Raw genomic sequence first — 26,835 nt, 5'->3', positions numbered from 1 at the left:
CATATGTGAAACAGAACACCATTCCATGTTCGATGCATGAGACAAGGGCTCAGGGCCGGGGCAATGGGATGACCCAGAGGGATGGGATGGGGAGGGAGGTGGGTGGGGGGTCCAGGAAGGGGAACACATGTAAACCCATGGCTGATTCATGTCAATGTATGGCAAAAACTATTACAATATTGTGAAGTAATTAGCCCCCAACTAAAATAAATAAATTTATAAAAAAAAAACAAAAAAACCAAAAAAAAACAAAAAAAATAAAATCAAAGTGTTTCTTCCATTATGTGTAAATTTAATTTGTTTCAAATAGCAATACATATTATATTTTGCTAAAAATGCAGACTTCTTCCTATCTTATTAAACAAATTTTTCATAATTTATTTTTAATTGGAGGATATATGCTTTACAATATTTTGTGATACATTCTCTCAAACAGGGGAAATCTCTATACCTTGATGATTTTGATTCATTAACTAAAATCTCAGAGTGATACGACTGTGTCCTGATGGTTGTTTATCTTCAAAATCAAAAAGGGGCTTTTGAAATAACTTTGTTACTGTTGTTTAGTCACTAAGTTGTGTCCAACTCTTTGCGACGCCATGGACTGTAACCCGCCAGGCTCCTCTGTCCACAGCATTTCCCAGGCAAGATTATTGGAGTGGGTTATCATTTCCTTTTCTAGGGAATCTTGCCAACCCAGGGATCAAACTTGTGTCTCCCACATTAGCAAGTGGATTCTTCACTGTCGAGCCACCAGAAAAGCCATCAAAAAAAAAACTTTTTTGGGGGGTTACATTTAAGTTTAGCCATGTTGTCTCCATGAATATTGATAACCAAATAAATATTCTTCAAGCTCCATAAATGTTTTTTTCACTTACTTTAAACATAGTTGCTTTCATAGATGAGCCAGTATTGAATTATCAAAATGAAACACAGAATGAAAATATTTGCTTTATTAACACAGTGGGAAAAAGTTGAGTAAAGAAGGGTCAATTCAATGCTTGTTATTGTTGTCATTCAGTCACTAAGCTGAGTCCAGCTATTTGTGACACCGTGGACTCCAGTATGTCAGGCTTCCTTGTCCTTCACTAACTGCCAGAGTTTGTTCAAACTGAGGTTTTTTGGTGTCGGTTACGCCATCTAGCCATCTCATCCTCTGTCACCCCCTTCTACTCTTACTCTCAATCTTTTCCAGCATCAGGGTCTTTTCCAATGAGTCGGCTCGTCACATCAGGTGGCCAAAGTATCGGAGCTTCAGCATCAGTCCTTCCAATGAATATTCAGGCTTGATTTCCTTCAGGATTGACTGGTTTGATCTCCTTGCAGTCCAAGGGACTCTCAAGAGGATTCTCCAACACCACAATTTGAAAACATCAGTTCTTCAACACTCAGTCTTCTTTATGGTCCAACTCTCACATCGGTACATGGCTACTGGAAAAACCATAGCTTTGACTATACAGACCTTTGTCGGCAAAGTGATCACTGCTTTTTACTGTGTCACAGCATTTCTTCCAAAGAGCAAGCATCTTTTACATCCTGGCTGCAGTCATTGTCCACAGTGATTCTGGAGTCAAAGAAAAGATAATCTGTCACTGTTTCCACTTTTCCCCATCTATTTACCATTAAGAGATGCAACTGGATGCCATGATCTTAGGTTTCTGAATGTTGAGCTTTAAGCTAGTTTTTTCATTCTCTTTTTTTATCTTCAGTGGACTAAATCAGTGGACTAAAATAGACTGGAATGGGCAAATTTAATTTAGATGACCAGTATATCTATGACTGTGGGTAAGAACCCCTTAGAAAAAATGGAGTAGCTCTCATAGTCAACAAAAGAGTCCAAAGTGCAGTACTTAGGTGCAATCTAAAAAACAACAGAATTTCTCAGTTCATTTGCAAAGCAAACCATTCAATTCAATGATTATAAATGGTTAAATTCTGGCCAGGGAATTTAACCTTCTGATACAAAAAAATTAAAATGTACAGGGAAAAAATCTTCAAACAGTTATAAAATTCAAGGAAGTATAATATGTCAAATATGCATTTTTTTAGATAACAGGCCCTGTAGAAATATAAACAGCCAAGATAATTTTTTTCTTTTTGATCAAAGAAAGCCTCTCTCACAAATGATGACATCAGGAGAAATTGAATAGTGACCTACAAAGAGTGCAGAATCAGATTGAATAATCAGGTTGAGTGACAGATTGAAAGTCTGTAAATCAGATTTATTTTAACTGATCAATAAACCAAGGTTATTTTAAAAAACTAATACCCGGCAGGGGGTGGGAGGAATCTGTCTAAAATGCTTAGGCTTTATTTATGTTGACATTAGTTTTACTTATAGTTTTAAATGTTCCAACAGGATGACGACTATAAAATAAATCTCATATACATCAGGGGTTTTGCAGGGGAGAGCCTGGCAAGTGAAAACAATATACCTTTTCAATGGCAAATAAGAATATGATCAATCACAGAGAAGGAAACACAATTCCTTATATTCAAAGTGCTGAAGACTAAAGGTCTTTCTGTTGGAAAACATTCAGAATAAGCTAGCCTATAAACTTCAAGATCTGGTCAGCTCCAGTATACCCCATGGCGTAAGGACCGCAGGACTGTTTCTAAGACAGGTAATGTCTATAAGAACCTGGTTCACAATGGGAAAGTAGAGTGAAGAAAAATGTTCTAAGAAAAATGGAGAAAAGATAACAAGAAACAGACTTAAGTTACTAGAAGTTTTGATGGGGTAGTAAAAAATGTCACTTTTCCTCTGATGGGCTCAAAAGTATCACATTTTTCAGACTTCAAACAGCTTTAATGTGACTTATTCCTAGTTTACTTCCCCACAGTGGACTGTATTTTTAGCTTGTTAAATATCATAGTAAAGATGTGCAGGAAACACATTTAAACCTTAAGTTTCTCAGACAAGGAGATTGAACTAGTTTGTTTTTATTGAAATGGTGAGTTCACAGGCACCAGCCAAATGTTAAAGTTAGACATTCAAGAATACTGGAGTGTCACTAACTTTAGTAGGCTCAATTTTCACTTACATTATCATATTATGTTTCAAATAAATTTAAGTCTACTGTGAGTTATACAGATATCAAATTTTATACCCTTTGAGATATAAAATATCTCCTCTTTGAGAATGTTGCTCTTCTTTTAGCTGGGGAGGAGTATTTCTTTGAAGGTGTCTTGGACTTCAATCAGAGGAAAGGGGGAAAATAGTATTTATTACAGTGTGGGGTTGTGTTTTTTTGTCATATGGAAAAGTAGTAGAGAGAATAAATGCAATATATTTGAAAGAGTTTTCAGGTATCTTAGAATAAACCTTTTTATTTGCATGCTTTTAGTTTCCCCATGAGGGCTTCAGCACTTTAAAAGTCAAAGCAAATTTGACGGCATCTTTCCCCTCAACACAGTTATATGTGTTCAGATCCCTGAAGAAAATGTTTCCTAAGTTTGTTTTAAAAGCCCTTCAGTTGAGTTCACTGCATGTTTCAAGATGCTCAGTGTAGATTTTAATAAGCTAATAGAAGGGACATGACACCACCCTAATGGCAGAAAGGGAAGAGGAACTCAAAATCCTCTTGATGAAGGTGAAAGAGAGTGAAAAAGTTGGCTTAAAACTTAATATTCAAAAAACGAAGATCATGGCATCTGATCCCATCACTTCATGGCAAATAGGGGAGAAAATGGAAACAGTGACAAATTTTATTTTCTCCAACTCGAAAATAACTGCAGATAGTAACTACTGCCATGAAATTAAAAGACACTTGCTCCTTGGATGGAAAGCTATGGCAAACTTAGACAGCCTATTAAAAAGCAAAGATATCACTTTGCCAACAAAGGTCCATATAGTCAAAGTTATGGTTTTTCCATTAGTCATGTACAGATGTGAGTGTTGGCTGACGGCTAAGTGCCAAAGAACAAATGCTTTCAAACTGTGGTGCTAGAGAAGACTCTTGAGAGTCCATTGGACAGCAAGGAGATCAAACCAGTCAATCCTAAAGGAAATCAAGCCTGAATATTCATTGGAAGGACTGATGCTAAAGTGAAGTTCCAATATTCTGGCCACCTGATGAGAAGAACTGACTCATTGGAAAAGATTCTGATCCTGAGAAAGATTGGGGAATAGAAGGAATAGAAGAGGATGACAGAGGATGAGATGGTTGGATGGCATCACTAACTCAATGAACATGAGTTTGAGCAAGTTCTGGGAGATGGTGAAGGACAGAAAAGCCTGGCATGCTAAGTTTTCTAAAAACCATCAATCATTTTTAAACATATTTATTAAGCTATATAATCAGCTGGAATGATTTGAGTAGCAAGCTGAGGTGAACCGGTACAATTACTAAAGGAAGTTTCCTTCTACCTGGAATGATGATGAAATAGATAGAGGGCTGGGCTACAATGATTTGGGGCTCTTGCAGAGGAAGTGGTTCTTCAGATGGCAACTACTTAGTTACTTCTCTCTGCTTCATGAAAAGCCAAAAAAATTAGCCTCCAGAACTAATTTGCTGAGTTAAGAAGCCAAACATAATCCATTTGCCCTATCAGAAAACCCAACAGTATCTGGTAAGGAGTAAGACTAGGCTTCTTGGATAGCCAAGTTTGAGTCTTGGTTCTTCCATTTGAGGGGTAGTAAGGCAAGTGACTGTAGGAAGGAGGAACCTTATGCAGTAAATTTATATGTATATAAATAGTATATTTACAATAAATAGTATATTTACCTGTTTTATCAGTCAAGCCTGAGGTTCTCAAAATGTGCTCCATAAAAACATGAGGATCACCTAAGACAATTTGAGAAAAATGTATTGCTAATATTGATGTTATTATTTGATATTTTCATAATGTTGACATTTGTACTGATGATGCAAAAGTAATATTTGGTAAAACTGCTGGTGCTTTAGTACAAGTCAGGGCCATGGGACTTAATTATGGTAGTAGTCATTGCATTCTGCATCATCACTTGCAGTAAAGAAAAAATTGCCAGTTTTACTTAAAAATATCATTGATAAAGCAGGAAAAATATTAACTTTATTAAATCTAACTCTAGTGTATACAAGTTTTTATCATTCTGTGTGACAAAATGAGATCATGCAGAAGGCCCTCTGGTATCTATATCAAAGTATAATGAAAGTCTTGAGGAGAAAAGCACACCTGTGCTTGTTTATGTTGTGAGATGACCTAGCCATAATTTTCAAGGAATTGTTAAGCAAACTCAAAATTTACTGAGAAAATTGTTGAGTAAAAATTATTTTACTTGAAAAATGACTGACAGACAAGGAATCATTAATCTAACTTGAATGTTTAGAAGATATTTTGCCAAAAATAAATGAGCTTCTCAATTCAAGGATAACAATTGACACTATTACCAGTAATAAAGAACATAAGCTTTCACAGGAAACTTAGAATTTTGGAAAACTGGTATCTGCCACTGTGAACTTGATTAATTCCAAATACCCATGTTTAAAGGCTTTAACAGAGGAGATCAGTGATGATATTAACAAGTGAGATTTTTTTTCAAACTGCATAATGAAATGTGTCAACCTTTGGAAGATTTGTGTAACTGTGAGTTGACAGTCTTCTGATAAACAAAGCATGCTGTTACTACAAAAAAAAAAATTTAATAAAAGGTTCACAGATCCATTCAAAGTTCACAGTAAAGTACATTTTAAAATAAGAGTATGAAAATTTCACAGGCATGATTTTAGATTCCACATTGAAACTAACCTTTGAATACAATTGTTGAGAGTTTTGGTGTAGTACTAAAGGAGAATACCCACCACTATCTAAAGAAATTATTAAAATAAAACTCCCTTTTCCAGCTATATATTTGTATGAGGCTGAATTTTCTTCATAAACTCCAATCAAAACAATGTATTTCAACAGACTGAATACAAAAGCAGAAATGAGAATTCAGTTGTCTTCTATAAAGCCAGATGATAGACATACAGAAATTTTCTTAAAGCAATGTCATTTCTCACTATTATTTTTGCTTTTGAAAATACAGTTACTTTTTATAAATATGTTACTTTGTTAACATATGGGTTTATTACAGACATTTAAAAAATAAATATTTATAACATTTTTAAAAAATTATTATATGATATGTAATCATAGACAGTCAATAGATATAATCCATAAAGGGAAAGTTCTTGGGGTTCTCTTTGGTTTTTTAAGAGTGTGAATGAGTTCTGAGACAAAAAAGTTTAAGAACCTCTAAAAACAATGACCTAAGCTTCCACCTTAAGAAGTCAAAAAAAAAAAGAGAGAAAAATAAACTTAAAGTATTTTGACAGAAATTTAGTAGAAATAAGAGAAAATAAACAGAAAAATTTGATAAAGCCAATAAAGATTTCTTTGAAAAAGCCAACAAAATTGATAAACCCCTAGCTAGATTGATAAACAAAAAAGGAAGAAAGAACATATTAATTACCAGAGTCAATAATGAAAGGGATTCATTACAATAGAAAAATAAAAATATTATGGATAATTTTATGCCAACAAATTTGACAACTTCAATGAGATGGTCAATTTGCTTGAAAACACTTTGCCAAAACTGACGAGATAAAACAGACAATTTGAATAGCCCTGTTTTAAATAAAGTAAAACTGCTAACCAAAAACCTACCCCAAAGAAAACTCCAGACTGTTGGTTTCACTGGTAAAATCTATCAAATATTTAAGGAAGAAATACCATTAATCTTGTACAAATTCCTTCATAAAATAGAGAAAGAACACTGGACAGTATTTGCTGCTGGACTGGAAATGAGAAGTGAACAAACAAAAAGAACAGGCTGACATATAATTTTGGTTTCCACTACTCAGGTAAACTATGGCCGTTTACTAGGATAGGGAAGAAATAGATATGCGGGAAGGGAGAAAACATACATTGATAGCTCTGTTTAGAACACTGAAAGTTTAACCTGCTAAGTTTGTATGACAAGTCTAAAATCGGATCTATGAGTCCACAGGTCTGTAGCATAATCCAGGCAAAAGCTACAAGTGTGGGAATTATCAGCATGCAAAGCCATAACTGAGATTACCTGGAGACTGTATGTACGTGGGAAAGAGAAGAGCCATAGGACCAGATACTAAAGTGTGCCAGCATGGAAAGGTGGAACGTAGGAAGTGAAGCTGGCAAAGGAAACTGAGACAGCATATGGGCACTGAGGCAACAGGAAAACCAGGAGATGTATGGAGATGAAGAAAGCAGTCTTTTCTATCAAATACAACTGAGAGGGTAGACACCATTGAATCTGGCTGTACAAAAGTCACTGCTGACCTTGACAAGAGGAATTTTAGGGGAGGGCTGGCAAGGGGAGTCTTATTGGACTGAAACGAGGAAAAGAAAAAAGAGAATGTAAACAACTTTCAATAGTTTTATTGTAAAGGGAAGAGGAAAAATGTGTTAGTAGATTATATATATGAAGATTAATACATTTTTAAAGTTATAATTCCAGTGGGGAAAATCCATAAGAGCAGAATGATGTAAAAGAAACAGGGCTGATCTATGCATAATAAGCAGAGAGAATGGGAGGGGAAGCAGAGAATTTGAGCAAAGAGCAGGTGGGTTTCTGACTTGATGGTGGGAAGATGGTATTCCCATGAGAGGGCTTCGGTTTCTTTGTGAAGCATATGGAAAGTCAGCAGATGAACACAAGAGAAGAGGGTGGGACAGAACATGTGATACAGGTGCCAGAGATAGGGAAAGTGAACACTCAGGGAGATTTCATAGGATTGTAGGAGAGAATTGAGTGCCCATTTGAGAACTAATGTGAATTTAAAAGCATTTAGCTGAGTTGTAAATTTCTTCTCCAGCAATGCTCAATTACTTTAACTAGGAATCGTCAAAACAAACAAATTTGGCAGAGTGGGAGAGAAGCAGGGAGGCTGAGTGTTTATACCACTCTCCTTTCTCCCTAATAACAGAGTAAAACAATGACCAGGGACATTTTGCTTCAAATCTACTGCTAAATACAGTGTGAAAGGAACTCGTTTTCCAGAAATTACAGTTCCATGTCCACAACTTCCACAGTTTTCAGTGGAAGAGAGGAAAGGTAGTGGTCCACTGCCCTGAAAACTCTGGCTTTTAGATTCCACCTTCTTTCATTTTCAGCGTCATCTGACCATAAACACTGCTATCTCAGGTGTTTATTCTGGTAGGATACAGAGAACTTATCTATTACCCTGCTCAAATTAAAACTTTGTTGCTATGTATTTGTTGAATCTCACATAATTCCTGGACAAGAAAGGATTGGCCCCTTTTTCCTGGTGACAGGAATCAATGTGACAAAGTTTCAGACACCAAAGATTTGATAGGCACTGGAATATCATGACCAACCAAGTAACTAACACTGTCCTCATCCAATCGTACTTATCCTCTAAAAGACTCATAATGAGGTCATGGCACTTTTGATCTGGAAAACAGCAGAGATGGATTCTTTGCAGGCTGATGATCTATCTTTAGAGCTCACTGGAGTTCTTGGCTCTTCTAAAGTTCATCATGTGAAATGTTTCAGCCATCCTTGACAGTGTTATCACCCAACATGCACGTGAGCTTTGCCTAACACCGCTAGCCAGTCCTAAAATACAACACTGGGCTCTATGATTAATTGCTCTAGACTGAAAATCTATTTCAAAAATGACAACTACAGGGATTTGCATATCTAATTAGTTTTCTACCATAACTTCATTTTGTCATTGGTAGTTATAAGTAACTACTTATAATAGCTAATATTTATTGAGTACCATTCTAAATGTCTTATGCAGATTAGTTCATTTAGTCCTTGCAGCAACCTAACAAGATAGATACTATTATCGTGCCCATTTTAAAGGTAAGGACACTGAGCCACAGGAGGAGTAACCTGCTTGAGGGTGAAGGTATGATGTGTCAGAACTGCAGTTTGAACCTTGCATCCTGGCTTCAGGAGGTAGTCATCATCACATAATTACATGAACTGCCCCAATAATTTACCAGGCTTAAATAAAATAATTAATCATTTATTAGATTGTGTCACTTTGTTTCTACTAAATTTTATTTTAAAATACCCTGTTGTTTTTGTTGTATTTAAAATAGTATAAGTTTGATCATTTAACTTGAAGAAATTGTGTTTGTGTGAAAAAGAATCAGACTAGCTGACCTAATAGAATTCTCTAAATTCTCCTTTCTGTATTATCATCAGAAAAATGTAAATTTGAACCATATAAAGTAGCTCTTATTTTTCTTTTTTAACTAGCAAACCTAGCAATTTTGTGTGGCTCAGCTTAACACAAAGGAGAAGCTACAAACCCACATTCAGTCTAGCTCTCTGCTTTATTTTGGTATCATGATGATTTTCACTGCCATTCACAATCTCTTTCTTAGCCTCCTTTGTGTCAGGTACAACGACCATCTCTCCTCAATGAGAGAGCAAGTCAGGGCTAGGGAATAAACGGTAACTGAAGGACAGAATCATTTCTTACAAGACAGCACTTGGCCACTGATGTCTGAACACTCCTGACCTTGGCCTCATGTGCCCTGGGAGTTCTTCAGCCCAAGTGCTCAATAATGAGAGGTGTGACTTGCCTCTGAAAGTAGATTCAATCTGAGCCCTTACTACTTATATTTTTCAAAGAAACTCCTCTTGAAACCTAACAGTAAGAGTCAGTCTTTCAGATTGAAAACTTCGTTAGTTATAATAGTTCCAAGAAGACTGTCAGACACTCAGGAATCCTAAGACCTACAACACGCAAAATTCCGCATTTCTCCCACAGGATTTTTCAATGCTAAAAACAGCATCGATGCCAGTCTTCCCGGCAAAAACATTGCTAATTGGCAATCAAAAGAATCCAGCTAATGTGTCTACTGAGTGTGAACAAGAGAGGCTGTCACATCCAGAAATTCCAAAACAGTTTTCTTTCTTTAGAAAATGCGTACCTTCCCAGGACAAGCAGCAGTTCTCTCACATGCTGTAGTCCGTGTCATTGGTCACAGCTGAGGCAGAACAGAGGTGACTTCTGGGCTACTGCAAGTGTCATTTTCTGTATTTGGCAAGGGTAGCAGTCTGGATGTCCTCATCACATGAAAAGGTTGACAGCGTGGTCATTTTAAAATCTGCCCAGAAAGCCTATCGGAGGTATGAAACGTGGCACCCAGGAGATACACGGCAGGGTCAGGGAGCAGGAACACGCTTGTTATCGCTGACACAGTCCGTTCTTCCTGTCAACAAGATATCACCAACACGTCTTTTGCTGTGAGGCGATATGTTTGGGAGATACAAATAAGAGAATATAATCCCTATCCACTTCAGAAAGAGATAGGTATGAACATCTAAAAATGACACACCAGTATGAAGCAGGCTGTAGAACAGCTAAAGATACTTGGTCTTATAATCCCATCCTCCCAAATTTCCAATAGCATTTAACCAAATTAGAGTTGTTGGACAAGAAGATGTATAGTATAGTCTTATAAACATTGTGGGAACCACCTCCATTAGCCACCGTACATTAATATATCATGCTGGAAAGACTGTCTACAAATAGAATGATAAAAAGAAAGAAAGAAACAAGCTCCTAATAGCTGAAAAAAATGCACGCACTTTCTTCATAATACTGAAAGTAGTTCTGCTCTTGGTAGGAGCATGGATGCCATATAATCCAATTGTCTTCTCTTTCGAATGAGCAAACTGAGCCCAGAAAAGCCAAGCAATATGTATTTTTAAAGAGCATTTCATTAAAATTCAATACAATCTTCAGTTTTAAGAATTGTTCATTTTGTTTCTATCAAGGTTATAGAATGCTTGAGCTACCAAAGCCTGGCTGAAAATTGAAGACTTGAAGACTTCCAGCCCTGTTTAATACTTAGAAGCCAGTGAGGTACATACTCAGTGTGATTCTTGGAAAAGAGAGACATATACATGTTCTTACATCTCACCTTCTTCAGATATCCCAACGAGCAATGCTCTCAACAAAAAGATAAGATACTAAAACAGTTTATTATGGAAAAAGAGGTGATTTTGAGGTCAGAGGAGTTGGGTTCCAAACACCTAAGGCTGTTTGGTATAAGGTACATTTCTGCCTTAGCCTTTTTTTGCAAAATTGTAAAATGTACTTAATACTACCTGACCTGCTGCAGAGTGCTTCAAAGCAAGATTTAAGCCTTGAACAGAATCATTCCCAATTTATGATTGTACATGTATTTGGATCGTATGTATGTGATATACTGACCAAACATGACACTTTAAATTCTATTTCAAATAGTAAAAATTGAATTGTACAAAAATGAAGTTTATAAATAAATATAAATAATAACTTACAGGGTTATTTAGAAACTAGATGAGATACTGTATATTAAAGCACAAAATATTATGCAAAAAACATGGTAAATATTCAGTATCCTTTATTCATTAATATATTCAACAATGTTGAATACCTACTCTGCATAAACCTGTTACAATGATTTTATTTTGAGTAATAGAGTAATGAATTTTACAAAAATCCTATCTTGAGGGTCTGTTAGTAAAAACGTCTTCAGTAAAATGGAAAAGAAGTGTGATTACAGATGAATGGCCAAGAACCCTTTGAGTTTTAGGACCTCATACACAAGTGTAACCTCTTCATAGGTTTTCCCAAGGCATTTAATGGCATTAAATCATATTCTCACTACAACAATCTTATTCAGCAAAAGCATTCTTACTTTATTTAAAAAAAAAACCTTTGTTCCATTAGGAGAAAATATTTATTAAAGCTCTTAGATCTCTTTATTATAAAAATCATCATCAAATCCATTGAATTCTATGTCACTTTGTCTTTTATGCCTTTAGCATAGAATTTGCTAATTTACTCTTGGAATCATGAAAAACACTGTAATTTTTAATTGCAAATATAGAATATTCCGATTACATGAATAAATATTTTAGGAAAGATTATCTCCTCCTTCATTTAAATTGCCTTGATTTTTCATTGCCTTCTGATCTTGACCTTTATAATGCTATACTGTAGATTAGAAGCCTGAGTTTGCCACTTACTAATTTGGAGACTTTAGTTGAATTATTTAATATCCCTGAACATTGGTATTATCGTACAAGAGGGATGAGATCGAAGGTTCTTTAGGAAAATTAAATGAAGTCATAGATTTTGATGGCTCAGTACAGTGCCTGGCATCTCATACAACAGTTTTTATTGTTTTCTTAATAATCCATTTTGGCATCATACTTGATGATAACATTGGCTTTACCTTCTTCAAAACTGTTTTCTCAGAAATTTTGGAGTACAATAAATGAGAAATATACTTTCAGAGTAGCATCCTGCTCATTTTAAAATTCATAAAAAGAGCCTGGCTGTAATTCTACTATAGAATTCCACACCACCCTTTGTTATTAATTTTACAAAGCATTCTTAATAACCTGTTCTGGCTTTTTAAATGTGAGACACCTCATTTATCCAATGCTCTGCCACAACCTAGCCAAGTCCTCATGGGCCTGAGCTTGTCCAAGCTGAAGTATCATACATGTGCTTTCAAGATGGACCTCATTGGAAAATGTTTTTCAAAAGATAGCAAGGTCCCTTCAAATTTTATGATCTTTAGCAAAGTCATTGTCTTAGATGTTGTTAAGAACTGATCAAGATGTCACCGAGAATGTGGGTTCCATATGTATTAATATTAAAACTTGCAGAACAAACAGCAAGGAAATAGCAGTGAAAAAAGACAGACTTCATTCTTGTTCCTTGAACTTATCTCCTGGTGGGAAACAAAAAGTAAACACCAGCTTAAAAAGAAAAAAAAAAATGTGATACTTTTAATAAGTAGAATGAGCTGATATAACAAACATTGAACTGAAATGTTGGAGGGTGCTGTGGGTGGATGACAGTGCCCGGAACCACTGTTAGGTAGAGGAGATGCTGAGAATGTGGTATGAAACCCTATAAACAATTGTTGAAAGGAATCCAGACATACAGGGTCTTGGGGAAAAGTTTAGAATTTATTCTAAGTGCAGCCAGAAACCACTGAAATATTTTGTATTTGGAGTGATGTTATTCATATTTTAAGATCACGTTTTTTCCTCCAGTAGACTAATCAAAAGTTGTTAAAACAAAAGTGCTTCTTTAGATAAATTTGACTTTTTTTCATTTTGGATATGATTTCATTGCTTAATGAGTTCAATACATCTATCACGTGACATGTCACTGAAACCCTCAGGGTAAAGATAGTGAAAAATGGTCTGCATGTTTATCTATTGGTCAATTCTAATAATTGAACCCCTATATATTGTGTTATTGTGCCTATGAATCATTTATATTTCAAAACTGTGTGTTAGAATTATATTTCCTCTTCACAGGTCCAGTGTTCCATACCCTGTGCTATGCAAAGAGAAACGTTGCTACCATCAAAATCAACTCTATTTTTTTCTACTACTCTGTGCCACAGTCTAGTTTGCTTTGTATTTTAACCATGAGAGATTCATACAACTTTTTTCCCTTAGAGTTTCAGTTCTGTTCCTTTTTGATGAAAAAAAAAAATCTGTGTTCACAATATTCCATAGTTTCCCATTGTCTTAATCTGGTCATTTACTGCATGGAATCTTTCTTCTTTTTCCTGGAGACATACTCTCCCTTAGCACACCATTCTCCTGCTCCAACCTGAACCAGTATGTTCTAGATTGTCTGCACAGCTTATGTGCTAACACTTCCCTTTCCTGATTCCTGACTTTGATGCTTTCTTGGATTCCAGGTCTTCCGTGGATTTCTCCCATACACTACTAAAGTAACACCTTAAACAATTTTTCAAGGGAAAAATGCATGGATGGTAAGACTTCACAATCTTTGTATGTTTGAAAATATTTCTAATTGGCCTTCACATTCAGTTGACAATTTTAGCTGAGTATAAAATCATAAATTCGAAATCCTTTTCCTTCAATGTTTTAGAATTATCCCTCTACTGTTTTTTCTTCTCCTTCTTTACTCTCACCCCACTGATTGAAAGTAAGTTTCCTCCTCTTTCTTTGCCACTATATTCTCCTCCTATTCTTTATATTCTTAATATTCTCCTCATCATATTTCTGAAAAATTTTGTAATCTTGTCTCTATGCTTTGTGTGTAACTTTCATGTATCTGGGTTAGGCGATGGTAAACATTTCTGCTGCTGCTGCTGCTAAGTCACTTCAGTCGTGTCCAACTCTGTGCGACTCCATAGATGGCAGCCCACCAGGCTCCCCCGTCTCTGGGACTCTCCAGGCACGAACACTGGAGTGGGTTGCCATTTCCTTCTCCAATGCATGAAAGTAAAAAGTGAAAGTGAAGTTGCTCAGTCGTGTCCGACTCTTAGCGACCCATGGACTGCAGCCTACCAGGCTCCCCCGTCCATGGGATTTTCCAGGCAAGAGTGCTGGAGTGGGTTGCCATTGCCTTTTCCAAACATTTCTAGTCAGAAGAAATTTTCTTTTATCAGATTTGGAAATTTTTGTTTTTATTACTTATTTGATTATTTGCTCCTTTTCACATTTTCTGTTCTCTATTCTGAGACTCCTCTCCAGTGAGATGTTCAGCAATTGAGTCTTTTGGAGGAATCCTCTATTTCTCTTTCATTGTTTTCTATTTCTTCTTCCTATATATTAGAGGGCTTGAATAATTTTGTCTTCTAACTCTTTCATTAAAACATATTTTGGTAATACTCCTTTTTAAATATTCAAGAGCTTCTGGTTTCTCTGATCATTCACGTTTAAAATTATTTTCTTCTGTTTATGTGAATATAATAAATTTTGAATTTCCCTAAATATACAAATTTTCATTTTAATATTCTCTTTTGTTTCCTGAATTATCTTTGCTTGCCCTGGGTTTTGTTAATTATGATCTTTCTCTTCTATGCTGCCGGTTTTACTCACATACTTAATGACCTCTACATGTCCCTTTATTTTTAATAATAAATAGGCTGATGACTCAAAGTAGTTGGGTGGTTTTCTCTGCTGTTGCTTTTATACATCTATTTTTTGAAAGGGTAGGAAGACAGAAATCTGAGTCATCAGGCAGAACTTGTCAAAGGGCAAGTTTCAAGTTGGAGAGTACAGATAAGAAGTTGACCTGGAGGTTTAGGTCCCCAGAGGTCAACGTAAATAGGGTTTTACTCTAGACTGTAAAATCCACCTCAGGCAACCTCAGCTCTTCCTCAGAAAAATTGTTTAATTGTTCTAGAAAAAGCCCTTTGCTGTATTTTTTTTTTTAACATGTGGGTAAATTCCAGCTGCCTGTTTAGCATACAGGCATGTGCAGGGGGGCCTTGCAAGACCAGAAGAAGCAATTTTATAGGACATACCATCAATGGTCCTGATTTTCTTACCCCCAAGATTTTCACTGAGATTGGCTCCTCCCTCCCCTGCAGCCCTTACTTAGAGTGATCTGGATCATAGTCTCTTTTGTTCTGTTTAATCAGCTATTCACTTCATCTACTCTCTGCTGTCCAGAAATGTGTTCTATAGTTGCTTTGCTGAAGAGTAGATGTGATGGCAAATATTGTGGCAGCCATTGTTGGAAAATACAATTTCCCATACTAGTAAATGCTACAGAAATACCTACTAGCCAATTTCAGCATAGCACAAAAATGGGACAGGTTTCCGGTAAAGGGACGGGTTCAGACAAAAACAACTCATTTCATCTTTATATTCCAACTCAAGAATTGAGTTAAAATAACAGTTGTTCAGAAGACATTTATTCAGAACATAAACTTTCCTACTGTTTATTTTTTGTCCATGATTTGCTGGCCTTTATTATTTGCACTTTATATTCACTAAGACCTTTAGGATCTTGGAATTCAACTTAAATAATTCAACTTAAGGAAAATCTACTGATACTCTCTGTTTCAAGAGAAGTTCTAAGTATGCTCACAATTTTTATATTGTCTTCTCTCTGACTCAAAAACGAGTATTCCATAATTTAAACATATAACCTATCTTCTAGTTTTTATCTGCACATAATATGGTACCTTGAATGACTTAATTACAAGGTTTGTGGGTAATGGACAAGTCTTTCCCATTTTTATATGCTACCTAATGCCCAACATTTAATAAGCATTAGTCAGATCCATAATGAGTTTGCCTTAAAAGCTCAGTTGCTAAATTTTATCTTTTGGTAAGAGAAGAATTCCTCAGGCATATTTATTTTTGTTTTATCTAGAGTCTTAAACATGTTGTTAAATGATTTGTCAACCCACAAAATAGCAGTGCAGTGAAATAAAAGCACTTTCTCCTGGACTATGAAGGAGAAAATGACTTAAGTCGTCAGTTAACAGGTAAGACCAAAAAAATCATCAAAAGCAGCCTGAACTTTTAAAAGCACATTACTATTAGTCTATTTAGAATATTCAGTGTAGGACAAACAAGCACTGCTGCTGCTGCTTAGCTGCTTCAGTCGTGTCCGACTCTGTGCAACCCCACAGATGGCAGCCCACCAGGCTCCCCCGTCCCTGGGATTCTCCAGGCAAGAACACTGGAGTAGGTTGCCATTTCCTTCTCCAATACATGAAAGTAAAAAGTGAAAATGAAGTCACTTAGTCATATCCGACTCTTAGCGACCCCATGAACTGCAGCCTACCAGGCTCCTCCGTCCATGGGATTTTCCAGGCAAGAGTACTGGAGTGGGTTGTCATCGCCTTCTCCAGAAACAAGCACTAGTAATTTCTAAGTCTCCCTGTATACAAGCCCACTATCACAACCATGCTTGGGCGTTAGAGCCAAGCACAGGAATTTGGGGGTCCAAATGCTTAGATTTACACTCTGACTCTTCATTAAATGGCTATATGGCTTTGAAGATACTGTTTTCCCTATCTGAGCTTTGATTTCCTTTAAGAAAAAAGTTATGATTCTTATGGCTCTTAGAGCATAGTAAAACTCAATAAATATTAGTTATTACTATGTTCTTAGTCTTCTACACAAAAATTACTTTGAGCTTCCCTGGTGGCTCAGATGGTAAAGAATCTGCCTGCAATGCAGGAGACCTGGGTTCAATCCCTGGATTGGGAAGATCCCCTGGAGAAGGACATGGTAACCCACTCCAGTATTCTTGCCTGGAGAATCCCCTTGGATAGAGGAGCCTGGAGGGCTACAGTTCATGGGGTCACAAAGAATCTGTCATGACTGAGCAACTAAACACAGCACACAGCACAGATAACTTCATTTTATGAAAAGAATGGGCAATATTTTGGAAAGATTTCCATCTAAAATGAATCAAAGGAAAAAGAACAGGAAGTAGGAGAGGAAATTGATATTTATATAACAGCTATCATTTTTAAGCAGCTGTTGTGGTCCAGTCACTACAACAGAAATTAGATATAAACTTCCCCATTAAAAAAAACAGTATCAAAAGTATTTTTGTCTTTTATGTATGAGGGAACTAAAGCTCAGAGATAGTCCCATTTATTTTTTCAATCATTCAGGTGACATTTATTGAGAGTCTACTGTCTACAAAATATTAGCATAAGAAGCAGAGCCTCTAGACCTGAATCCTCTTCTACCCACCATAATTTATTTCAAAACTTTAATTATTTTCTATACTGTATAAGTGACTTTTATGTATATATCAAATAAAAATTTTAATATGATAAATTGATGTTCTCATAGTTATGAAAACATGCTCAATAAATGTTCAAAGGATATCTACATATGAAAAAACATGAGAAAGATAAAAGTATAACAGAAATATAAACCCTTTGAATACAAGTATTTTAATAAGCAATTCAAATCTCATACAACACTCTCTAAAAGGTGTCCAAATTAGAAGTCATGATCTTATGACATTAAATATTTCCTAAAATAGTACATATTTTTTTTTTAGAGACATATTTTAGGAATCTCAAAATATGTCATTATCCAAGAAGTTTCTTTATGATATCATCCTCATAAGATTCAACTACACAAATACAACATTTTTTCTTTTTTTCAGGAAAGGAATGGTTTACCTCCCCATGCTTGCTAGAAGTTCTGGGTATTTTGCTAGTTGTTATATCTTTAAATTTGGCAACTCTGAAATAATGTAGGCAAAGGACTAGATTTCAGTGTCATTTTAATGGGATATTTAATATATATCATGAAATTTATTGGCTTACTTGCATGGACTCTCAAAGCTGTGGCTACTTGTCAGCTCTTGAAGGTTGCTTTGATTGGGTTGAATATTTCAGTTGTGATTCAAGTGGTTTCTTCCTCTATTTCTCACTGAGAGAGTAGGTTCCTGGCTCCAGCACACTTCTGGAGGAAAATGATGGATTCAAAAAGAGATATTAAGTCCAAGCATTTTGAACTTGTATCCATATTCATCACTTTATCATCCCATATCTAAACCATCATTGACAATGTGGCAGAAACCACACCACCTTAGAAGTTCTGATACTGGCCCTGACATTCCTTAGTTTTATGACTTTGGCTAAGGCCTTTAACCACTGGGTCTCTCAGCCTCTTCATCTGTCAGTTGGATTATAATGTATCTTCCTTGCAAAGATAAGACAAATAATAATTAAGTCATGTTAATGCAAAAAGTTTACAGTTTTTGAAGTACACGATTATACTGGTGTGTGTGAATCAAAGACCAACCCTGAAAATAGTAGCCAATCATACCCAACCCTGTCTTGTCTGAATAGGTCTCTCATTCTCTCACCAAATCCTCATCATATGTCAACAAGCTTTATAGTCACAATAAAGACACAAAACTCCAGTCTCTTCACTGGAGTTTACAGTCCAAACTCAGAGTTTAGTGTTATTAGCATGCCCTAGTTATCTTTTTGTTAAAAATGGTAATATGTTTAGTGCTTTAGAGTTTATAAAGTTCTATATTATTAGCTTGATTCATACCACAACCTAGGAATCTACCTATGGAAAAGGTTATCTTTTTATTGTGGCTGTTGCATTCTGGTTGATGTCCCACCCCCTTTTGCAAACATCTGAATAGAAGTTCTAACGCACACTTTGCAGATAAGAAAATTAAGACTCAAAGAGATTAATTGGAAAAAAGAAGAAATGGAAAATTAGTTGTAAATCTATGGATAAATTTAGATTTCTTAATTATTAATATATATTCCAAGTTTTTCCTGCTAGTTGATTATCTCTTTTCTTTGCAATTGTTCTTACTGATATTAACCTTATCTGTTTTAACTTGTTCTACATTTAGCCAGCAGTTGCTAAACTATATCCTTTAAAAAATTATAAATTTCTCACCTACTTATTTTCCTAGTCCCCAAAAAATACAACATGATATGATAAATTAGTGAGATGAGAGGGAGCAAATGGCCAACATTTTATATTAAGTTCACAAAGCAACCAATTTAAGTATTCCCCACAAATTATAAATAATAAAACATTAGGAATAAGCTGCCTTCTAAACACATCTTGAGACATTATTGTGTTGGAAGTACTTTAGTTCACAGAATATCAATTATGATGCTATTCAACTCTAAGCTCAAAACGTAGCCCAAAACCAAATGTAAATTTTGTTTATATTACTGTCACTGCTCCTCTGTATTTTTGTTTTACCGTTATTGTGTTCACACATAATCTGATACTCAAAGATTTAAATGTTCAATTTTAAAAAATATAGTCTTCTTTGAGAAGAAATAGGTCAGATTTCTGTAAAAAATATGTACTGAGCTATGCAGTAATCATTAAATGCCAGAAAAGTATCATTTATGTTTCAAGACAGTACAAAAGCTATTTAAACATGAGGGAAAAATATTCCTATTCCCATTTTCCCTTCACTTGTACCTGGGTGAATAGAATTCAGGTTCAAGCATCAAATCAGCTAAGGAGTAAATAGAGTTACATCCCCCAAATCCCAACTTTAATATTTAATAAAATTTTGAACTTTACCAATTCCCTTAAATGTAAACCCTTACAAACATGAAAATAATAAAAATAAATCAGAACATTCAAGTAAATTACAAAAGGCATTTACTATTAGCATAAATAATAGATGCAATAATTTACATTAGGTAAAACATTATACTTTTCAAATTTTTCTCATATCAATTCATTGTTTACTGCCTACAATTTCTGGTCCTCAAATCTTATTGACATTCTTCACCATCTGAAAAACCAGGGAGGTTCCCTTCATAATCCTCAATAAATATCAAAAAGTGTTAACTGCAGCACTCATTACTACAAAGGAGTCCAGAGCAGAGAATCTAGATTTCCTCAAAAAAACTTTCAAAAGGAAATAATGGAATATGACATTTGGACAAGATGAAAAGACTCATCTTCCTTTGCTGTTTCACATAAAAAATGAAGAGTTTGTCTCATTATTTTCTGTTTTCCTCTCCTTTTTGACATACTTCTGGCATGTTATATCCTGTTCTCTCCTCACAGTTTCCACAGTGAAATAAAAAAAGTGAAGAGCCTAGCATTTCCGGATGTAATAAATTACCACCAGGAGAAATTAAGGTGATTGTTACCTATTGTCCTTGAATTTGATATTTTTTCCTTTCTCTAACTCATGTCCTTCAACACCTACTGCATTTCCCTACATCTGCTAAGGTCTCTTAGTAGGACAAACAGTAGGTAAGTCAAACAAAGACCAAAACTTTAAATAGGCTAATAATGGAAATGCAGGTGGAGGAGTTTTTTCCACATTTTAAAAAGGACAACTATATCATTGCCAAATAGACATTTAACTAATAAAGAAACTGGCTCAGAAAAAGAAGCAAATTATAGAGAAATTATATCATTGGGTAGAAAATTATATGGAAAGTCAAATCTCACTAAGTGTGGTATTTTGTGGTTCTGCTATAATGGAACAAGACAAAATGACCTTCGATTGAGTTTCCATTTAACCTCTAATTTCTTATTATTAAGGCATTGGATCTGTACATAGGAAAATTCAGAGCTAGAAAATAAAGAACTTGATCAGTATCCAAACACAGATACTGGTTTGGATTATCCATATTAATCCAAATATGGATAAGTAATGGAACAGAAAAATTGTTTAATTACATGACCATTAAATACTTGGGAGGGTCAAAACTAAACCATGAAAAAGAATCAATCGTAATTATTCACATTTTATATCAATTATTCAAATTTTATATCATTTACTCCATTTTTAATATTGAAGCATGCCGCCTTGTAATTTATGATTTATACCAAAATTGGGTTTTTTCCTATATAGAGAAAAGAAAGCAATCCTTTACTTACTAAGACCTTGAATAAGCAAAGGGCCAACTCTTTGTGCTCTTTCTTATTATTTGGACAAGAATATTGCTGATCTCCTAAAGGAGATCAGTCCTGGGTTTTCATTGGAAGGACTGATGTTGAAGCTGAAACTCCAATAGTTTGGCCACCTCATGCGAAGAGCTGACTCATTGGAAAAGGCCCTGATGCTGGGAAAGATTGAGCGCAGGAGGAGAAGGGGACGACAGAGGATGAGATGGTTGGATGGCATCACCGACTCAATGGACATGGGTTTGGGTGGACTCCGGGAGTTGGTGATGGACAGGAAGACCTGGCATGCTGCAGTTTATGGGGTCGCAAAGAGTCGGACACGACTGAGCGACTGAACTGAACTGAACTGACTGATTGCTGTATAGAGTCAAGTAATGATTTGGTCTTTGGTCCTTTGGATCTTTGACTTAGTCCTTTGGACTTTTTTGATATTACCAAGTTCCCTATTCAATATGGAAACCTTGAAGTGAAGTCTAAGCCTGGAGACCCAGTTAAGAAAGAAGAATTTGACAAATCAAAAATCAATCATTTGGTTGCCAAGTTCAAGCTCAAGAAGCCAAAGAATATCAGGAAGAACAAAAAGACTAACTTTGCCTCTTGGTGCACCTTGGATGTCCTACTTAATGTTCTTTGATACTGGTACTGATGATAACTGGGACTGATGATAATAACTACTAGACTAGACATAAACTATCAATCTCCTCCACTCCCAAACACAAATAGGTACTACTTAATCAGTTAACCAGCTTAATGCTTAATGTCTTTGATCAGATTTATGAATGTAAGAAGGCACTAAATGCAGATAAAAATTGTTGACAGATCTGAATTCATAGAGATGCAAATTAATTTTTAACATTAATGCTAAATAGCATTTTTTAAAATGTATGCTGCTGAGAAATCATAGGCAAAATGATAATATTAAAATAATTTGTAACAAAGGAAGACATTAAACACATGGTTCAAGAGGCTGGGAAATACAAAACAGGAAGTTCAAAGTCTCTTCTAAGAAACTCACACATATCTTTCCACAAAATTTCATGTTAGAGATGAGAAAGTACTAAGTTACAATCTATACTAAAGACAGAAAGAGCATTCTTATCCAATTAGACTGCTGATCAGAAAAAAAAGTACCAACAAAAAGAGAAGTTATCTGTAATCCCATCATGACTATACCAGAAGGCAGAGGCAAGCTAGATGATCACCTTGCAGCTTGTCACAGGTGTAGTAACTCCACCTGAAGGTGTCAGTTCCAGATCCAAGATCAAGTAGGATGGCTAAGCAGTCTAGAAATACATCCTCTATTAAGCCTGTCACAAAATTTGAAGGACCTACATTTGTAGCAAAGTCAGTACAGTGGCAGTTTAAGAATCTCATTTCAGATGCCATTTCAAGTATTCTGAATCCTTGGTTATAAGTTTTATCAGCACCCTAGATTAGTGGAAAATACAATTCATGTCCTTTAAAATAAAGACTTATTTGAAACCAGCACCATTAAGCAATTCATGATAAACATTGCTTGTTTTTAAAGGGCTTTTATTTAGGCATAATCTTCTAATGACAGAGGAAATGAATCTTATTTTATCCCATAGACTTCCCTGTTGCCCAGTATCCAGGAAGAAACACAAAGCATGCTTTGGCTAAGTTTGGGGCACTCTAACATTGTGAAAATTGGGGCGTTTCCTAGGGAGAAGGATAAGTAGCATTACATAATTAGATGTACCAAATTTTCTGCTTAGCAACAAATTTGTGCAAGCAAAAAAATGTATTCAGCTTGAGTTACTCTGATGAATGCTATAGAGGCCCTTGGAAGCCTAGAAAAATCTTTTAGCCACTTAGGGATGCTAATTTGCAAGGGACAGAAAAGTAATATGCTAATTTTTGTAAACAACCATTCTTTGAACAAACATTCTGGAATACTACACAGGGACAAGAAGAGAGAGTACATCTCCATTATTCTCAGGGACACATAATAACCTGATCCTGATATTCTAATTCAATGGGGTTTTGTAGTATTTTTCCTTCATGAACAGGACTGAGATTTTTGAAAATGCTTGTTTGGACGTAAAGTCCTTGTGACTCTTCAGTCTGCAAGAGATTTAAATGTTTCTGTCTCCAAGGTAGTGCTTTCTCCCTTCTAAAAACATTTTTGTTGACCTACTTCAATTGGGCTCCCTAAAGGAAAAAAATTTAGAAGTCCATCCTTTATTTATTTATTTTTTTAACAAACCCCCACCAGTTCAGAAATTTTACTGACAGCATTTCTGACATAAGTCCTTCTACTTCTGTTTGACACTGCCAATAAGAGGGAATTCATTAGCTAAAAAATGGGTCACTCAACTTTTCAACAGCTCTAATTGCTCTAAAGTTATTCCTTACATTGATTTTTAAATCTTCTTTTCTTAATATCTCTACTTAGATATAGAAAAATTAATTCTTTCTCCTATGCAGCAATCCTCTCAATATTTAAAGACAATTATTATAATGTCCTTTTCCAGGAAAAAATGCTCCAGTTTTTACCAGTTTTTTTTAACTTATATCATGTTTGTTGCATATAAGATTTTTAAACCAAAATACACTTGATTTATAATATTGTGCTAATTTCAAGTGTACAGCAAGGTTATTCAGTTATATGTGTATATATATACATATATGTTCACATTCTTTTCCATTATGGTTCATTATAGGATACTGAATATAGTTCTTTGTACCAGGAACTTGTTATCTATTTTGTATATAGTAGTCTGTATCTGTTAATCCCAAACTCCTAATTTATCCCTCCCCCACCCTTACCCTTTGATGACCTTCTTTGTTATGTCTGTGAGTCTATTTCTGTTTTGTAAATAAGTTCATTGTATCACTGTTTTAGATTCTACTTATAAGTGATATCATTTATTTATCTTTCTCTGAGTTATTTCATTTAATAAGATAATCTCTAGGCCCTTCCATGTTACTGAAAATGGCATTCATTCCTGTTTATGGCGGAGTAATATTCCATTATATATATATATATACATATATATACTCACCACATCTTTTTTATCCATTCATGTGTTGATGGGCATGTAGGTTGCTTCCGTATGTCGGCTACAGTAAATAGAGCTGCTATGAACATTGGGGTGTGTGTATCTTTTCAAATGAGAGTTTTTGTCTTTTCTGGATACATCTTTTCATATATATCCAGAAAAGTGGGAGTGGCATAGATGACACTATGACAACTCTATTATTAGTTTTTAAAGGAACTTCCATACTATTCTCCATAGTGGCTGCATCAATTTACATTTCCACCTGTGTATTTTTCATCTCAGACATTGTAATATTTGTAGGGAAGAGTTTGTTTGAATTTTTTAAAGCTTTTATGTCTCTGCATAACATTTTGAACATATAAAATATATACAGTTATAATTTTTGATATTCTTGTTTGCTAATTCTAGCATCTGTTTAAATTTTATGTATATGGATCATATTTTTCATCTTTTCTGAAAGTCGAATAATTTTTAATTAAATGCCAAACACTATGAACTTTACCTTATTCGATGCTAGATATTTTTGTACTACCATAAATATCCTTGAATTTTGTTCTGGGATGCAACTGAATTTATTATGTTTTGTTTTTAAGCTCTGTTAGGCAGAACCAGAGAAGCCTTCAGGCCATTAATGAACCAAGACTCTCTTGGGTGCTCTACCTAAAGCCCCATGTATCATAAGGTTTTCCAGTTTGACTGGTAGGAACAGGCACTATTCCAGTTCTTGTATGAATCTTGGGCACTGCTCTCTCTAATCCTTTTGGATTATCCTGATAGTTTCCTTACATGAATGAGCTGATGAGTATTTAGCTGAATACTAGAGGGCAGTTCTCTGAGTATCTTAGAAGTTCTCTTTCTGTGTAGCTCTCTCCTCTCCAATATTTTGTCCTATGAACTCTAACTGCCTTAGTCTTCCTAGATGGTCAGCTTCATCTTATCAATTTAAGGAGTCTGCTGGGCTCTGCCTGGATTCTTCCTCCCTACACAAGAACTGGGACTCCCTGTCAAGAAATTCACCTGGGAAACTGTAGACCTCACCTCATGTGTTTCCAGTGTACCAAGAATCACTGTCCCTTACTGCCTTTTATACAATGCCTTTAAAACCATTATTTCACATACTTTGTTTGTGATTTGGTTCAAACAAGCATCAAGGTAAATTTAGTTCCTCTAACTCTATCTTTTCTAGAAACAAAGTGTCAAGAGAACTATTGAAATGGCTTCATAACTGGTTTCCCTACTTCTTTATATGCTCCTCTTAAATTTTATTGTGAGTTTCCTACTTTAAATCTTTTGCTAATTCCAAATTGTCAGTCACATCAGTAGTGCCAAAGTCCTGTCTTTGAACAATGGTCAACTCTATGGTGAAGTTCTCACCAGAAGAAAATGAGAAAAATAAGAATAGTGTATCAAGTTTTAAAAGCATTTATTGTGAAATATAACATCAAAAATCTACAAGATGTATAAAAGCAATTGCAGAATTCAATCAATTATCATTAAGTGAAAAATTCATTTATCATCAATTTAAAAATTACCAGATCCCCAGAAACCCTTCTGAGCCACATATATATGTAGGTACTATGCTTTATCTTACTACTTTTTTGCATCTACTGCTTAATTAAGGTTAGCCAAAGTTAACTATACAGTGAGATATGGCAGACTGCAGTTGGACCCTCACTGAACTGAGGCAATCAGAGTGGCTTTCCTAAGGAAATTCTATTTAAGCTGAGCCATAAGGAATGAGTAGGAGGTGTCCAGTCAAGGAAGAAAGGGAAGAGAGATAATCTGAAAAAAAATGTGGTTTTTCCACGTGGAAGTAACCTCTGGCTAATCTAAACTACCAGATACACACACGCACACGCGCACGCGCGCACACACACACACACACACACACACACACACACACACACACACACACACACACACACACACACACACACCTGCAAATGAGAAGGGGATAAGACTACAGAAAGGTAAGTATTAAAATTATCATAAAATTGCATAAAATATCATTGGTATTCAATTTGAAAATTTCAGGAAGATTAATGTTTTTCTAGGAAAAAATGAATTGTTATTATTGAAAAGAAAGAAATCAAATGACTGACTATACTTTTAATCATAAAGGATTTTTAAAGTAATAAAAGAAGTATTTATCCTGGTTTTAGCAATTTCATGGGTGTATTCACTCAAATTTACATGGAACAGATAATATTTCTTCTATAAAATATGTTGAGGCATAAAAAAGGTAGACGGCTGAATTTCATTTTATGAATCTTTTATAGATAACCCCCAAATCTAAAAATATCTATAAATATCAATTTGTTGTTGTTCAAGCCGTTAAGTCACGTACGACTCTTTTGAGACCCATGGACTACAGCCTACCAGGCTCCTCTGTCCATGGGATTTCCCAGGCAAGAATACTGGAGTGGGTTGCCATTTCCTTTTCCAAGGGATATTCCCAACCCAAGGATCAAACCCATATCTCCTGCATTGATAGGTGGATTTTTTATCACTGAGCCACCTGGGAAGTGCTTTCTGTAACTTAATAAATGATACTTATGTATTAAAAATGAGAGCTAGCATACCTATAATAAAACATTAGAAAATTTCTTTTAAAATCACAACTAATTCATGGTTATTGACTAC

The 26,835-nt window shown here is 35.2% G+C and overlaps 1 long non-coding RNA gene across 3 annotated transcripts in view; it reads right to left on the bottom strand.

The window, feature by feature from the left end:
- Positions 1-271: 271 nt before the first annotated feature.
- Positions 272-26,835, bottom strand: part of LOC145521193 (uncharacterized) — a 32,941-nt gene continuing 6,377 nt past the window's right edge. The window contains exons 2-4 of one of the 3 annotated variants that reach the window (XR_014065211.1): positions 18,073-18,211; positions 9,919-10,200; positions 272-1,564 (exon numbers count right to left, since the gene is read on the bottom strand). This is a non-coding gene — a long non-coding RNA (uncharacterized LOC145521193). Of the gene's footprint in view, positions 1,565-9,918; positions 10,233-17,925; positions 17,990-18,072; positions 18,233-26,835 lie in introns of those variants that run through there. The other 2 variants (XR_014065212.1, XR_014065213.1) reach the window with 2 other exon arrangements.

This window comes from Giraffa tippelskirchi, chromosome 9 (assembly GCF_054371585.1).
Source record: "Giraffa tippelskirchi isolate mGirTip1 chromosome 9, T2T-mGirTip1v1.2.pri, whole genome shotgun sequence".
Taxonomy (NCBI): domain Eukaryota; kingdom Metazoa; phylum Chordata; class Mammalia; order Artiodactyla; family Giraffidae; genus Giraffa; species Giraffa tippelskirchi.
Note: the sequence above shows the minus strand (reverse complement) of the source record. Positions and strands in the feature narration are given on the sequence as shown.